The sequence below is a fragment of the Antedon mediterranea genome, chromosome 4 (genome assembly GCF_964355755.1).
Source record: "Antedon mediterranea chromosome 4, ecAntMedi1.1, whole genome shotgun sequence".
Lineage (NCBI taxonomy): Eukaryota > Metazoa > Echinodermata > Crinoidea > Comatulida > Antedonidae > Antedon > Antedon mediterranea.
Window position 1 is genome coordinate 25,773,484 of NC_092673.1, and position 17,816 is coordinate 25,791,299.

Genomic DNA, 17,816 nt, shown 5'->3' on the forward strand with positions numbered 1-17,816 from the left:
TAAGAGTTATATTTGATTTTAAATCGGAAAACAATCATTCATCCGATAAAACCTTAATTTTAAAAAATAAAATATTCAATTGCAAAGCACATAAACGTCAATGTTTTTCTGGTTAAATTTAATCGTTTTTTACCCAATATGTTTGTTTTCTTTTTGGCAAAAGTGAGTTTTAGGAAAAAAAGTCGATTCTCACCTGCGGCAGTACTACTGTATAATATAGTGTATTGTCTCTGACGTAATACTGTACCGTACGAGTATCGAATAAGGAAACATTTTGTTGTCTTATGTAGGATCGACCCACTTTTATTTCTTCATCAATGTTCGTTTACAATGCATTGCACTTGATGTAATATTACCATACAATACAACTGAATATAAATCACTTTCAGTACATCTTATATCTCACTCCTACTATTGCATTTTATAATAGTAAGGAAAGAAGAAAAATACAATATTTTCCTCTATGTTATACCTCTTACACGCTTTTCAATCCTCAACAATGTACGTATAATATAGCACAGAATTCTATATTTTTATCTCTTTCAGGCGAATAGGAAAACATTGTAACTTTAGATAGGTACTGGATGTTTTGTGTTTCTCAAAATCGTATTCGGCTATTTGAAGATATTCATCATATTCTCCCAACCTTGAGCGTTTCGGCTTTCAGCATCACTTTTTTCAAGTTGTGGTGTAGAGTGTTGGCATAAGTAACAAATAAGATAGGATAAAAATCATTCGTATTCTTCCATTTTATTTTATTTTGCAATTAAATTAATATATATTTATCACACAATTATTATAAATAGCATATAACAAGGTTAAATAGTTAACAACAAGAAAATAGGCACGTAATATAATACACTTCATCAATGTTCTGTAGCACATGTAATTATAAATTATCCATGACTTTTACTATCATTTACAATAAATAAAGTAAACTTATTTTGTGTTTAATTAATTTAATTTAAAATTTAAATTATCTTTATTAATCCTTTTGAAAATTTATTGACCTATATATATATATAAATATTAAATTAAATGTACAAAAACATCATAAATAAAATATATACATATCTATTTCAATACTTCTTAAAATAATATAGGACTATGTGACTTTTTAATGTCATCCTGTATAAATATATTAAATAGTTAAATACATAAATAAATATTCGTAAAATTTATAAAACAATGGAGACACCTGTAATATATTATATTTTCTAAAGGCATTGTAACCTATTACACAATTATTATAAAAGCAAGTAAAATCGAGAAATCTTAGCATTATTGGAGCACTTATGAAAGACAAAACATTACATTCAGCAAAATAATTCAACCAATCACTCTTGAAGCATCTTTTATAATCTATATCATTACATAGTTTTATCATTCACTGAATATCATATAAAAATATGTAATTAATAGTAAATTATTGCTTCTTTCTGATTGGTTTAAAGCTAACGCGCTATAATTTAATAGAGATAAAGTTATATTTGTATCCATTTTTATTTCATTTTATATTGAAATTGAACTATTTAAAAAACTTTTAGAACTTATTGTAATCTGCTCTGGAAAACTGTAATATAGCTAATCTTCAATTAATGGATTTTGAAAATCTGTTACAGCGACTATGAGGTTTCGATCATATCCTTCCAACACCATAAGCGTTTCTTTGTATAAAGTAAGTTGTTCTGTTGATATAGTACAATTGACTGGTATTTCCATCGAAGTTTCTTCTACTAGCTAAAAAAAAACAATAATTAGTATCGTTAACGTGTATCAACAATATTATATTAGTATAAAGTTCAGTCTACACTATCAAACTATTTTGACATATCACATATTTTTTCGCATAACATTTGAAGTTTAGACAGAGCTTAAAAGTACATCTAGTGTTCTTTGTTTTGTTAAACGTACTGTACATCTAATATGAGTTGCCAGTTCAGACGAAAGTCTATCAACCAAGAACTCAACTCCATATTACTTACAGATTACTAATATAGTGTAGCTTATATAAGCCGGTGAGGTTAGGTGAGTCCCGTGTTATCTGAACGTAGGGGAATGAGCTGTTGGCTCATTGTACTAAGCCTCGGCATTATGTGGTAGGGTGGCCAGTTCCGTGTCGCCTTTTTTCTCCCTAGTATTTTTCAACAAGGTACTTATTTTACAGCTGAGTGGACTGGGAGTTGTCGGGAATTGAACCCGGGTCTATCTGTCAAGTGTTCTAACCCCTCGGCTATCCAACGTCCCGTATGAGCCGGTATGATTGTGTAAATAATTGGTACTAAATCAGCAGATTGGAATTCTGTTTCCTATTAAATTACCTTCCAATCAAATTCTGTCTCTTCAAAATTGTTTTCGATTGTATTTCTTACTTTCTTAATATTATTAACTATTATGTAATACGAGTTCATAAAGATTACAGACGTTTGTTATAATATTATTAATAACAATAGGCTAATAATAATAATAATACAAATAATACAAATTTAACAATTTAATGAATTCAAGCAAGATTAAGAAAAGATGGAATTATTTTTCCATTCTGTTTAAATATAATATGTTTATTAAGTTTTGTGTTAGATTATATTTCATTGTTCACAGGTTATTTTTGAGTTCCGTACTTACTTTATTCTTTATCTTGCTAATAACTTCATCTGTAGATGTAATAATTTTCTGAAATGCGTTAACGTAGTCAGTAGGATAATCTTTGTATACAGTAGCTTCAGCAGATTTAATTCGTAAGATGTATTCCTTATAACCTTCCAAGGTGTGCATGTGCATAGCAAGTATATCCTACAAAATAGTAATAAATATGCATGTAAATTCACTGACCTTACTTTTTCTACATTAAGAATATTAATTAAGATGTAGGTTTACAACAATGCTTAAAAAGTAAATTTCAGAAAAAACGGAACAAATTACATAAAGTTGCAAAGTATAAAGCACATCAGACCATGGAGTAATCATAATGGAAGAGGCAACATAGTTATTATGTGACGAATCATCAAATGAAATGTTTAATAACCTATGTGTCCAAACATTTCCCCTGTAGGACTGCATTTCACGGTGCAAAAAACCATACTGACCGTTTACATGACCATGGGTACAATTCGAGATTAGCGCCTAAATAAAGTAGCATCCTAGTACAGTATTTTATATTCATCATCACTTATAAGGGATATAATATTAATAGTAATAGGTATAATTATGTTCTTTTTGTCGTAATCCGTGCTCACGAGACTTTTCAGAATAAAGTATTTATCCAAACCATCAGCGTCTCTGTTTTACACACACACCCATACACATAGCAAGCCTAACTGCAAAGTAGTAATTATTTTTACCTGATCTGTGTAATTTATATTAAATGCTGATTGTGGTAATCCACCACTAAATACGTCTTCCGTTAAGCCTACTTTATCAAATCGGCTTGTTTTCTACAATCAAAATATGAAACTCATTGCTACAAATTATGTATCACTGTAATAGTAAATAAGTACGATATTCCCCTCTTATGACTTGTCATTTGTTAGATAATGACTGGTAAATTGTACAGGAATATTCCAATTAATAATCAATTATAATAATATGAAGAGAATAGGAATTTGGCACTGTCTCAGTGCCGTATATCTTCACATAAATATTTTGTATCATAGGAAGATTCGGTAATACAGCATCTCATGTGTTTCATATGTGGGGTGGTCTGTATCATGTAACAACATTACAAATACTTACATAATGATTAAGAGTGTCAAGCGTAAGGTTTTTTAATGCTGCTGTTGCCGTTGCAAGTTCAGACCATGTCTGTACAAAACAAATGTTCAATAGTTATAGGAAATGAAATAATAATTATACTGTTTTAATAATAGATATCTATTATCTAGGTGACTTGGAAAGTCAAAACTATCCTTTTTTTGTACGTACGTACCATGCGAGAGAAAATAAACAGGACCTGTAGTTTCTCGTCATTGGGTATTTTTTAAATACGTTATGTCAACGCTTTTGTTCTTGGCTGAATAATGGTGTTTTAGATTCCCAATCATAAAGGCATGTTTGAACTCCTTAATTTTTTTTCAGTATTAGGCTATACATGGAAAACGTTATTCTATGTTTAGGATTCGGTTGCTATGGCTTACCGTCACGTGACGTGAAACAGTCACACGGTTTATTGTCTCTAGACATAGTACAGTTGAAAAATCGCCTGAATTAACATCCTTTTCCGACCTCAAAAACAGCGTACGGACCCCCGATTATCATCCTAGCAAGGTACCGTAATAATAAATAAAACCTGGAGTACTTACAACTTGCTGTAGGCCTACGCCCACGTTTCTTCGTGTTGGATTTGCTGATGTACACTGTACAAAAACAGTCACTAAATTGATAGAGAAATAGAATAATTATAATTTAATTATAAACTTTTGAATGAGACTTGATTGTGAATAGAATATTAAAAGATAACTGGTTTAGTTGTTTCAATTTTAAGTCAAGTTAAAAGTTAATCTAAAAACTATGGGCCTTCTTTAAAAATATTATTACACAATTGTTTATACACATTTTGGGGCCCAAAATATTACAAAATAAAAATAACGAAACATTGATAAGTTGTACAATATACATAGGCCAAAATAGTCTAGGTTCTAGACGAAGTTCTTAATTTTGTAAAAACATTAATATTTTTGGCACACATGGCGTTTAATACGTATACTACTTCATAGCTCGTAGTTAAAGACAAAATTGAAACGCCGACTGCTGGTGGACTAACATAAAAAAAAAACTACAGACTTAGGGCAAGTGTATAAGGCCAATATTAATTATATAATAAGTAAAACTTAAAATGTTGTTTGTTTAAACTTACTGTAAATCAAACAGCAGATAGTAGCTATTTTTGTTGCCTTCATCTTTTAAAGAAATCTTCCCCGGTGTTCGTTAAGTTAGGTTAGGCTTGGTAGTCAATGAGTTCTTCTTCTTAATGTCGATGAGATGTTGATTTTTATATAAATATGCCTTATATAAAGTCTTTAAACAGGGGTGATCTTCCTTGCAAATTCTTCTATACGGTAACTGATGTGTCTCGTTGAATCTGGTAGTTGGTACTTATCTCCAGTCTCAATGTGAGTTTGATTTTATATAGATTTTCAATAGGATTTTGTGATACCAGAACCGACGTCATAAAGGAAAACATAACTAAAACGGAAATAAACTTGAATCTATTGAACTTTGGTGTAATTTACAATTAATAGCATCCTTTTTTGTTTGTTTATTGTTTTACGTTGATTACCCTGCCCTGAGGCAGCTGTAAGGGTGCTTACTTTTGTTTTTAATTTCAATAGTGCGAACCAAAATAGCTGAGTTTACTACCACCACCAATGATTTCATATTAGGCATAAATATCGACCCTTCGCCAAATATGGTGTGGTGGTATGGTCATCATGTGCACGTCCTCTTAAATTATACTGTAGTTTTTTGACAACGCTTAGGCGTGACTCAATAAAATGTTTGTATTTATTTTTTTTTAAATGCAGTACGGTAGGTCTTCATTGAAATACCCACCACCCCTGTAACATGATATTTCAAACCACCCAACAGGGTGTGGTGATGGTGGTTATTTTGGTTTTCCGCATAGATCCTGCTTTAAAAAAAAATTCATGTTTGGGCGTTTAAAATCCTGCTACTGTATAAAGCTACGTTCACATCAATCCCGGATTCGGGCCGGTGGCCGGAGAAAAATTCGGTCCGCGTTACGTTTTTAAATCAGTGCGTTCCCATCGCCGTGAGGTAATTTCCCGATTGATCGTAATCAAAACTGTACTGGGTTTGGTCTACTATCGTTCCTGCTCCCCTCGTCATCTATTCTTAGAAGCCTTGATGAAGTAAGCCTACCTGGTAGTGACTATAGAATGGTCCCGAGATAACGACTATACTTCGGCTTTAGTCGATAGAAGATTGAAATATTGGTTAGAGAGAGTATACGGTGTGTGATTACATTAGTGCAGACGTGTGTCAACGTCTGTATTGAATTGATGTTCCGCATTATTATAGATAGGAAGATGAAGATGGTAGTTGGATGTAATGATCTTGAATGATCACTTGAACTTGAATATCGAAATGTGGCAGGCTATAGGCGCTTGACTTTTGACAAGATCACCTAACATTTAAAACTTTAAACTTACGATACTTAGTATTGTAGTTTAAGAATAGCCGCTCCATAATATCTTTGCTTTTTTTCCTTATATCTATATTTTGTTATTTTATGAAATTATTTATAACTAACACATATCACTGTTTTCTATTGATATTTATAATAAAACAATATATTAACGTATACCTATATATAAAATGTATAATGAATTAATTAATTCATCACATATCAAACTAATCTTATAGATATAATATACAAAAACGTTACACTATAATCAAACATCGTGTAATCTATCTCTAACAAAACATTTCAATCTTCTTTAGACTAGTTGGGAGCAGGAACGCTAGTATACCGTACCAAACCCAGTACTGTTTTTGATTGCGATCATGCGGGAAATTACCTCACGACGTTCAATATTTAATATCAATCAATCAATCAATCAATCAATCAATAATTTTTATTTCTCAAATAAAAACAAAAAAACAGTTAACATTTTCTAAAAATAATAGATAATAAATGAGAAAAAGGGGTACCCCACTGGAAGCTTAAGCTTTAAAATGTGGGGTCCTGGCAACATAATTAAAAATAAGGTAAGGTAAGAAATATATATAATATATGATAATGAACATAAAAAGACATTTAACTTAACAAATGCAGTTATTATTTGACTTAAGACAGATATATGATCAACTTAAATAATAATAGTAGAAACAAGGTATTCATGTAGTTTGAACTTAAATGAAGATATAAAATTAATAATTGTAATTTCATCTGGTAAAGAATTCCAAATTTTTGGTCCTTGAAAAGTTATATCATGCTTGCCAATATTGAAACGTGGCAGGCTAAAGGCGCTTGACCTTTGACAAGATCAACTAAAATTTATAAATTAAACTTACAATACTTATTATTGTATATTCAGAAATAGCCGCTCCATAATCTTTTGCCTTTCTTCTTTATATCTATTTTTTTATGACATTTGTAAATATCCTTTTTATCAATATTATAATCATAACAAAAAAATATGTATAAAATAATATGGATTAATCAAAACGACATAGATTAACCCATTTACCGCTTGACAATCTAATTGATATACAAAATCATTACATCCAACTACCATCTTCATCTATAATAATGTGGAACAGCAATTCAATATAGACTTTGACACACATACTCTCTCTAACCAATATTTCAAACCGAAGTATAGTCGTTATCTCGTAACCATTCTATAGTCACCACCAGGTACGCTTGCTTCATCTACGCTTCTATGAATGGATGACGAATTGGGAGCAGGAACGCTAGTAGACCAAACCCAGTACCGTTTTGATTACGATCAATCGGAAAATTACCTCACGATGTAGCTTAATACTTAGTGACGTAAGATGACAATCAACATTTATGTGACAAAAAAATATGATGTGCCAATATATGTACATGAATATGTAATATAACTACTACCATATTTAAGCATACCACTATATTTGGACACATCAAACTTTTTTTTTGCCAAACTAGTTTGATAGTGTAGACAGTGCAGTACAGGAAGTGAAGCAGCGATTAGTTGCCATCTGGTGTCAGTGCGAAATGTAAAATAATAATGAGCTATGTGAAAAAGAAAACAACTCATAGAATTTTTTTTTTTGTATTTATTAATAAACCCATGCTCAATTCTAATTACTGTAATGAAATATTATAAATGGAATATTATTGGAAAATAAACACAATAGTGTATTCTACCAATACGTTGTAATATAGTTTTTATTCAATTCAATGATTTATGCCATTGTCCCATTATAATGAGAAAATCATAAATTAGCCTCACAAAACTAGACCTGGAAAGTTGTTCAAAGATCATAAAAACTGTACAGTTGCAACTATCCCAAGTCTATCTTAAATATAGAGAAATAGGTAATGATTCATTTTGTGGAGATATGCAGTAATTGTTTAAAAAAGAACTATTTTAATTTTAAACCGCATAAACCTTACTAAAACCGCTACAAAATACAAAAATAAATAACTTAAATGATCTAATAATTGCACATAAAACATAAATACATTGATTGAGGTTTATGTGTATACAAATACCTAATTTACTGCCTGTTCTAAAGACTACGTATTTGATAAAGGTTGTCATGCGACGTACCTTGGGTATCAGTAGATAAAGGAAACGAACTGAGTTAAGCTTGGTTCCCACTAGAACGTAACGCAAGGACGTAAACGCAACGCAAGCGTTTTAACCAATGACAAGCGAAGTTATAGACAGTTAGCAATCACAAGCGAATAAGCCATCACTTGTGATTGGTCAATTCACTAGCGTTGCGTTTACGTCCTTGCGTTACGTTCTAGTGGGAACCAAGCTTATGGGGCAAAATGGCAAAATCAGTATTGTGTTACGTTACCAAGTTGTTGTCAAAACAATCAGATAGATTGTCTGATAACTTAATCACTAAAACTACTAAAAAGTAGGAAGCCTTTTGCCATTCTTCCCCTGACTGGAAATAGAGATTGCTTCTATAGAACAACAATTTCGTTGTTTACATAGTTACAGTTATGGTATTCCCTATTGTACAGAATATCAACTTTCATTTAAAAAGGTATCTGTTTGATATAAGTTGTACAGTTTTAGATCTGTATACCTAGATAATACAAATTGATGTTGTGGACACGCACGCAGTCTCCAAATATATATTGAATATGTCCGTTTAATGTTATAAATTATAAAAGCAAAAAAAAAACAACAATTATTGAAAATAGATAGTTGATGTACTACACTATACTATTTCTCCTGAAATTGTAAGACATTGATGAGCACGTGCACACAATAAATTTGAATTCCTTATACAGAGAATCCCCTCTTGTGATGTGCCCAAATATGGTAGTGATATGACATCATCATGTCCATATATGGGCATATCACATTTTGTGTCAGATAAGGTTGATAGTGTAGACATGGCTTTAAATGCAAACGACGACTGACACCTATTTTGGGGAATTTTTGTTCAAGAAGATGCCAAAATCAGTTGCGATTTGTATTTAAAAGGAAAGAGTGAAATTATTTAATTTTTAATTTAAATTTTCAGCCAATTTCTTTGCATAATGTTATAGCAATATGTCCCTTAATTAGTAAAACCAATATTTTTTAATAATTATAATGTTTTTGTTAATAACTTGAGAAATAGTGTTCCGTACCTCTAGACAGGTACTGGATGAACGTTTTACAGTTATAGGAAAAAACAATGTGCCGTACCTCCAGACGTGTTATACTGGATGAACGTTTTGAATTGTAGGAGAGACAGTGTGCCGTACCTCTAGCTCTGTACAGGTACTGGATTAAACGTTTTACAGTTGTAGTAGAAATAATGTGCCGTCCCTCTAGGCAGGTGGTGGATGAACGTTTTGAATTGTATAGGAGAGACAGTGTGCCGTACCTCGACAGCAGCTGTTATCGTACCTCCAGACAGGTAGTTAATGAATGTTTTACAGTTATAGGAGAAACAGTGTGCCGTACCTAGACAGGTAGTACCGCTAGATAGGTGCTGGATGTTCATGTCCGTACTTCATTTCCTCGAAATCGTATTCTGCTATTCTAAGATATTCATCGTATTCTTCCAAAATCTTGAGCGTTTCTACGTTTAGCATCACTTTTACAAGTTCCGCTGTAAAGTCATCACACGAGTTACTGGTCAGCGAATTTCCATTGAATTTTTCTTCCGTTGTCTAAAAACAATATTTATTATTTATTGATTTCAAAAAAATAATATGGTTGGACACAATATTGTGTTAAGGTTTAGGCTTATGGCCTATGATACTGGCATCACATGCTAAAACATTGCTAAAATGATTTCTTATTCTGGTACCTATAATGGACCGATGTTTGTGTTGAGTTTCTCTAATATAACGTTTAGTAGGCAATGCGTGGTATATAATTGGAGGCATTTTTAAAGCACTTACTAGTTCCGTTATCTTGGCAATAACATGTTCAGTAAACACAATAATTTCTTGAAATTTGTCAACATAGTTTTTAGGATCTTCCTTGTATAAGAGGTCTTCAGCAACTTTAATTTGGCTGATGAATTCCTTGTAAACTTCTAAGTTATCCATGTGAGTTGCAAGCAGGTCTTCCTCCTACAAAATAGTAATAAATATACAGACACATTTACTGAGCCATACTTTCTTTTAAATTCCGTTCCCGCTTGGATGCTACGCAATGACGTTAAGCGCATCGTCCCTCAGTTCGGACACCCCTTTAAGGGGACACTTTCCAGTAGAATGAAAGATGTATGTATATTTAAACATGGCCAACGCATTGGGAAAGAAAGGGGGGGGGGGGGCATCGTGATAATAAATTCGTTTTTACCGTAGCTTCAAGTCGTAGTTGTAGTGTCAGTTGGCTTGGTAGTCCAGGTATGATTATGTTGTTGGCTGTTGCGTCGGGATCCCCAAATCGGTCTACTCTCTATAATCAAAATATAAAACGCTTTGTTAAAGAATATCCTTAAATAGTAAAGGAATTTTCCTTTTTCATAAAAATTGTCATTCAATTTAGATCGTAGTGTGACAGCTGCATAACCTCTACCCAACTCCCTATACCCACCCCTCTCCAACTCCCTAACCTCTCCCCGACTCCTTAACCCTTCCCTAACTACCTAACCCCTCCCCGACTCCTTAACCCCTCCCTAACTACCTAACCCCTCCCTAACTACTTAACCCCACCCTAACTACTTAACCCCACCCTAACTACCTAACCCCTCCCTAACTACCTAACCCCACCCTAACTACCTAACACATCTGATGTTGCACGCATTACTTACATAACTGTCAAGGGTGCCTTTCTCAATCTTATTCAAGGTCACTGTTTCTTCAACCAGCTTATCGTGTTGTTGTATAACGATGTCATGTTGCGGCATCGATGTTGGAACGGGCGTTGCTGACGTAACGTGTAAAACACACAAGGCTAAATGAAAAAAATTATAATTATAAATTCGTTATAGTTGCAGATAAATAATACAATTTAAAATGAAAGGGAAATTATTTCAATATTACATGGTTTCGTCGGTGTTAATTTTAATTAAGCCTACACTATATGATCGTAGCGGTTGGTATAGCGACTAACTCGTGAAATCGGTCAGTCAAGTATAATTTGTGGAAGTTAACTACAGGAGCCCTCGAAAGAACACATACTGTACTGAAGATAGGTTTAACACTCAATTTCACAATTCTAATTTCCTATTTTAAAATTCCGACCTTGTGTCGATGCCTAGTCTCCCTTATTGATTTGGGTGCTTTAACATAATGAATAATAATAAAAGCGCATCTGAGATTTAATTTACTGATGGTAAGTACTGTAATGGAAATTGTCTGAATATCCCGCTACTAAATTGCCGCTGCGCCTCTTTACCCACTGGAAATGGATTCATGCATTAAATCCTAGCCTAAGCCCTTTTGTAGCCCTGGTCGATATACAGGTAAGCATTTTTCAGACGGCCTGTCTGTATTAGGGTATGCAAAATTTTAGTTTAAAAAAATTAGGTTCGTTCGTTATTTTTATGAATTTATTTATGTGAATAAATAGTATACTCATTGTTTATCTATAAAACAAATGTTGAAACATTTGTAAATTTTAGCCTCATTATATAATCTACTATTGTAAAACTGATGAGTTATATCATTTCAACTGACGAAGTGTATGAATATTGTTAGACTATGATTATTATAATTATGATTATTATGATTATTTTTTATATCTATTAATGCATAATACAGTATTCTATTGCCCTTGATAAATACATTAACGATATCGTATCAATTGATTATGTAATGTTTTGATGTGGTAGGCTAAGTTTATACGAAATATCGTGGAGCTTTTGGTTGGTGGTTAAGGTCCCGGGGGTAATCCTCTATTTACCTCTAGCCCTCAGCCTCAAGTGAGACTTAACTTTCCTTAAGCTGGACAGTGAGTTAAATTAATAATAGTAATAAATATATTATATGTTATGTTAAACTTTAAAAAAAAGAGAAGAAATACATTAAAAGATGATATGTATAAATTATAAGAGACAATATTGTAAGGAATGATAATGAATAGAGAAAAGATTACAACAAAAATCATGTATGTAAAAACACGATAACATTACAATGTTAGAACAGTTGTGTATAAATTAATATACAGTATTTATATGAAAATGTATATGATGAAAATAAAAAAATATATTTTAGTTTTATATCCATCATAATCGGCGCGGTTATTTCTGTTGGATGATGCGTATCAAATAAAATAATAAGTTTATGATGAGACCTTCGATAAAAACGGGCGAGAAATTTGGCATGTAAAATTATATGAAAAAAAAATAGCCAGGCTCAGATTAAATAGGAGATCAATATCTATAACTACAGATTTTGCTCATGTGCAAATAAAATAAAGCTTATGTCTGTAAAATTATATTGGAAACTTACCGATCAAAAAACTGTAAACCATTTTTCTCTCATCCATTTTTGTTCACAATTTTCCTTACAGTTTCAACCTAATTTTGTCAACAATGTTGCTTAACCAATGTTTCTGCCGGTGTTTGAATGTATAACGAAACATTCTCAGATGTGCCTTTATATATACCTACTAGCAATACAAAAACAAATAGTAATGCGCTAAAAATAAGTGATTTAAAGTGTAAAACCGAAAAAAGACAATGTCCCCTCATATCCTAACCTACTCAGAATTCAGTTAACTTGAATCGATCTTAAAATATTGTATTCTCTGTGTTTGTTTAGTGTACTAAAATCAACTAAGTATATATACATTATAAATATAGATTAGATCGCCATAGGCATGATATTTATCCTAGTAACGAATGTGTGTTTACATACTGCAAAGGGGTTGTAGCCGTTTTCTCGGAAATTAATTTAAGGTAAACTGCCCTCTATAATATTTTCGAAGTAAGCTTTGTTGAAGTCTATTAGGGTATTTCCCTATTACGTCATTTGCGAACGTATTCAAAATGCCTTATATGAAAATAATACTGTCATGAACTAAAAGTATATTGTTATTAAGAAAATTCGGTCGTATGATACGTTCTTCTTTGTTGTTGTGTGTTTGTTTGTTTGTTTTAGTAAGGCGTGATTGATTCTGATGTAAACAAAAACAAATCGTATTTTCTAGTGAAACATAGGCGTAGCCTAATATTATTATGAACGGTAACGAATGTCTTAAATGGATATGAACGGGTTCCTAGCAATATTATTTTATTGGCTCAACGTGTAGATTAATCAGTTTTTCATATCCACTTAATATGGATAAATGATTCAGATTCAGATTCAATTTTATTTTGCCACTTAAAATATGGAGTACTAAATAAGTAGTAAATAATAAATATGAGTACATTTTAAAAAATGTATATTAATAAAATTATTATACAATATTTAAATGCATTGGTTTATCCTACATTATGCATATTATGTTTTTTTATAATTGTTTTATACTTTTACTACATTTTGATAATGAAAAATACAAATAATGAAATTTTTTCTGTGACATATTTGATTGTTATCTCATTTTCAATTTCAATTGGGGGAATTGCGATAATGTTTTCTTTTAATGTATGTATACATTCTTGGTTAATCGAGGTTTATCAGTATATCTAATTTAATCAAGATTTCATATGAAATGCTTTTCGACGGTTTTTAGTTTTCAGAATTATAACAGCACGGGCTTTTATTTACAATGTACACAGTGAAATCAGAATCACGCTTCTCATTTTTTTTTTAGACCAGCCTAAACCATCAAATCAGTTTATGAATGTTATGTGTTGCTTTCGTTAAGAATTTTAGCTCTAAGTGTGGGCTACTTAGGCCTACTTGGAACGTAGTAGCACGTGTAATCATTTATATGTAAATGTGAACTTTATTCAATCAATCGTACATTTTTTGGGTATTATAACGGTAACCAAAATAACGTATATTTACAGTGACTTTTTACAAAAAAATATTAAATATAAAGTATATACAGTGATTATTTACAGTAATGATAATAATACAAATTAATTGTTTATATTGACTATTATTGGAAACAGAAGTTGAATAATAAAATACTGAATAAATACAAAGTTTCATTAGAGGTTTACAATAAATGGAAAAGATGAATACGTATAATATTGTAAGTATAAAAAATAGGAAATAGTAATAAGGATTACTGTATATTGGGAACGGCCTACAAATGAACATAGTTATAAGCAAAAGTTCCATTGATTCATTTGCGTGATATAAACGGTTAGATAGGCTGGTGATATTTTACCAGCAGATCTATTGGCAATTTACCACTGTTGATTAATATAATAGTATCCAATATAAATGTATATCCAAAATAACTAAATCGCCTAATCCCGCGGCTACAAGGTGTACGGCCAATTCTAAAATTACTAGCCGGATCGTTATCCGGATCCGTTTAATATCAAATGTGTCATAAGTTGGAATTTACTTAGGTAAACTTCGTTACTTTTTACAAATATTCATTTGTTGTTCATATTTGAATTCCTTGTTGGTTGTGGTTTATCTACAAATTTCATTTTTTATCAATGCGTATTTTTCTTTTTTATTTTTCCAAGGATTTTTATACATCCTATAGGCCTACGTCACTTAATATTCATTGTTTGTCTATGACTACCTCAAGATCATAATAAACCTAAACAATTAATAAATAAAATATTTAGTTATTATGTCATACCGTAAAACCTCGAAAACTGTAGAGGGGGGCTTCTTTTCGAGATGGGCTTCTTTTCGAGGTTTAAGCCCATGGGCTTCTTTTCGAGGTTTTACGGTATCTTAAAAACTGATCAGCTCGTTTTAAATAACATAAAATATAACACAATGGGTTATCTGCCAAGTGCGAATAACCAAATGGAACATGGGATTCATCATGGGTATAGAGACATTATTCCACAACGCCAATCCGATACCGGGGGTTCACAATAAATCTTTAAGACATTGTTAATGAATTCATCATTTCATTTTAAATTATGCCGATTTAATTTTATCTTTAGGCCCAAAAAGGTAGTCCCCTTTCATGAATACAGGCCCTATTTAAATTGACCAGTACGGTTTTGGATTCTTTTCTCATTTTCTCAGGCTATTACTACTATAGTCTTGTATCTACGGTATATATAAATTTACGTAATGGCAAAATTCGGTATATTCGGTTGGTCCGCACACAATAATACGAGGATGCTTCACATTTACCTATCTCCTTCTACGATAATTGTTTTTAATAGCTTAAAACAGTGGAACAGCTCGAGTACAGCATCATAAATATTAAAGACTGGCCGATTTTCTTTAAAAAAATACTATTTTGATAGATGTAATATACGTTTATACAAATATATTGATTTGCGATGCATGGAACATTCCATAGGCATCCATTAGACAGTGTATGTACACCACGATCGGGGCAAATTGTTGAACCTAAATTCGTTTTAATCGTCAATAACAAATTATCTAACTCAATTTAATTAGTACAGGGTTACATCAGGTGGTTAAAATCAGTACCGAAAGTACGAAACAACTTTATATACCATCGAGTAAAAATTCTAGAAGTAACACGCGATTTTCCAATTTTGCCCTTATTACGTAAATGTATGCATCCCTCGATTTTGTTTGTTCCAATTTACTTTCAATAATCATCCGTTACTTTTTATAAATATCATATTTGTTATTTCCTAATTAATTGCTTCCGTTCGTTGGCCTCATATGTACTTTTGATTGTTTGTTTGCTTTTATTTTTCCTCGTTGTCTTTGTTGTTTACTGTTTTGTAAATCACAGGTTTGCCCGCTGGGTATGTGATGTTTTTAGGTTGAATAAATAAATAAATAAAATAAATTTGCTATATTTAGTGAATAAATAGAGAATAAAATATATACATATTGACATGATGATGTCATATCACTACCGTATTTGGGAATAATATGACCATAAACTAGTTTGATAGTGTGGACAGACCTTAAAAGGTAATGTGTATTCTTTATTATTGTTATTTAAAAAAAAATAGAATAAGTCTATAAATAAATGTAATAATGAGGATTATGCCTTGCATCCACGTGGAAACCAGTGGAAGAGATTTATATATAGGCCTACATTTATGTTTACACATTAACCTACAAATTGAATATCAAGTCATGTAATCATGTCCTTATTTGTTAAAGCCATTGACTAGACAGGGAGTATAATATATTTTGACGTCATATATCATGTATTACGGTATTTTTATACCCTTTTATTTATTTTTATATATTTGCTGTACTATTGTGGTTGTTGAACAAGGTATTGTCGTGTATACTTTTAAATTGACCTTGTTGTCCATATATTGACGTGCAATTTTAAGAACTATGAAAGGAAGGAAGGAATCACCCTATTCCGGATTCAGGGAATTGTTGACTACGGGGCGCAGTTTAAAACTTTCTACTTTCTCATTTAAAAAAACTCTTAACTAAACGCAGCCACGAATTAATAGTAATAATAATGTAGGTATGTGTATAGCACTAGTAATAGTATCAACTAAACCGAAGTAAAAATCAAAGGCGCTTGTATTAGATGTTAACAAGATGCGTTTTAAGTTCTTTTTTAAATATAGCAATAGATTTTGATTTAGTAATATGTCGGGGGAGAGAATTCCAAGGAGAAGCAGCAGAGAACATAAAATACCTTTGTTCATAGGATTTGGTGTTTATTCTAAGAACAATCAGTAGGTTCTGATCAGCCGAACGAAGACTAGCAAGATGGGTGTAGGAGGGAAGTAGAACAAGTATATAGGTTGTTTTAGAAGTAGCGTTTTAAATGTTAGTAAAAGGATCTTATATTTTATACGGGAGTCAATAGGTAGCCAATGAAGGTTATATATAATAGGAGATATGTGTGAGGATCTTCTAGTAAGTGTTAGAATTTAACCCTACAGCTTCTCACTAGGACGCAATGTAAAGACGTTAACGCAACGCGACCCATAACAAGCGATGGATTATGCGAAACTTGCGTTGCCTTTATGTTTTTGCGTCCTTGTGTGAGAACAAAGCGCACAAATAGGTTGACCAATCACGACGCGATTGGTGATGGGTGACACAGCTATATCCACTGTGCTATTCAGACTGTAGGCCTACTATATTGTCCACGAATTACTGTGGTGTATAACTGTCAATATTGTAGTAATGTTTCAAATGGCGCCTCATAAGATATACGGTTTACGTAGACGCACAGACACACCCATTATTCCATTATTATTATTATTACAATACACGTACGTTATTACTGATGGCTATATAAAAAGTGTCATCTCATCGTGACAAAGATCACTGGCAAATAGGCCCATTGAAAAATAACCAAATAGATAACATAAATATAGTGACTTCCTTTCTTATATCTATTTTTCGATTCGTGTCTAAAGCTCTGTCTAGACTATCAAACTTTATGTGACGAAAAAGTTTGATGTACCCATATGGTAGTGCTATGCTTAAATATGGTAGTGATATGACATCATCATGTCCATATATGGGCACATCACATTTTTTTGACACATAAAGTTTGATAGTGTAGACAGGGCTTAAAGCTCTGTCTACACTATCAAACTTTATGTGTCAAAAAAATGTGATGTCACCATATTCCATTTGTCCTAGTTTGAATGGAAATTACTATGATTTGATTAAGTAA

General features: G+C 31.9%; 1 protein-coding gene across 1 annotated transcript in view; it reads left to right on the forward strand.

Moving 5' to 3' along the window:
• Window positions 1–17,816, forward strand: part of LOC140046153 (oxaloacetate tautomerase FAHD1, mitochondrial-like) — a 122,219-nt gene that overhangs the window by 23,364 nt on the left and 81,039 nt on the right. The window lies entirely within an intron of this gene.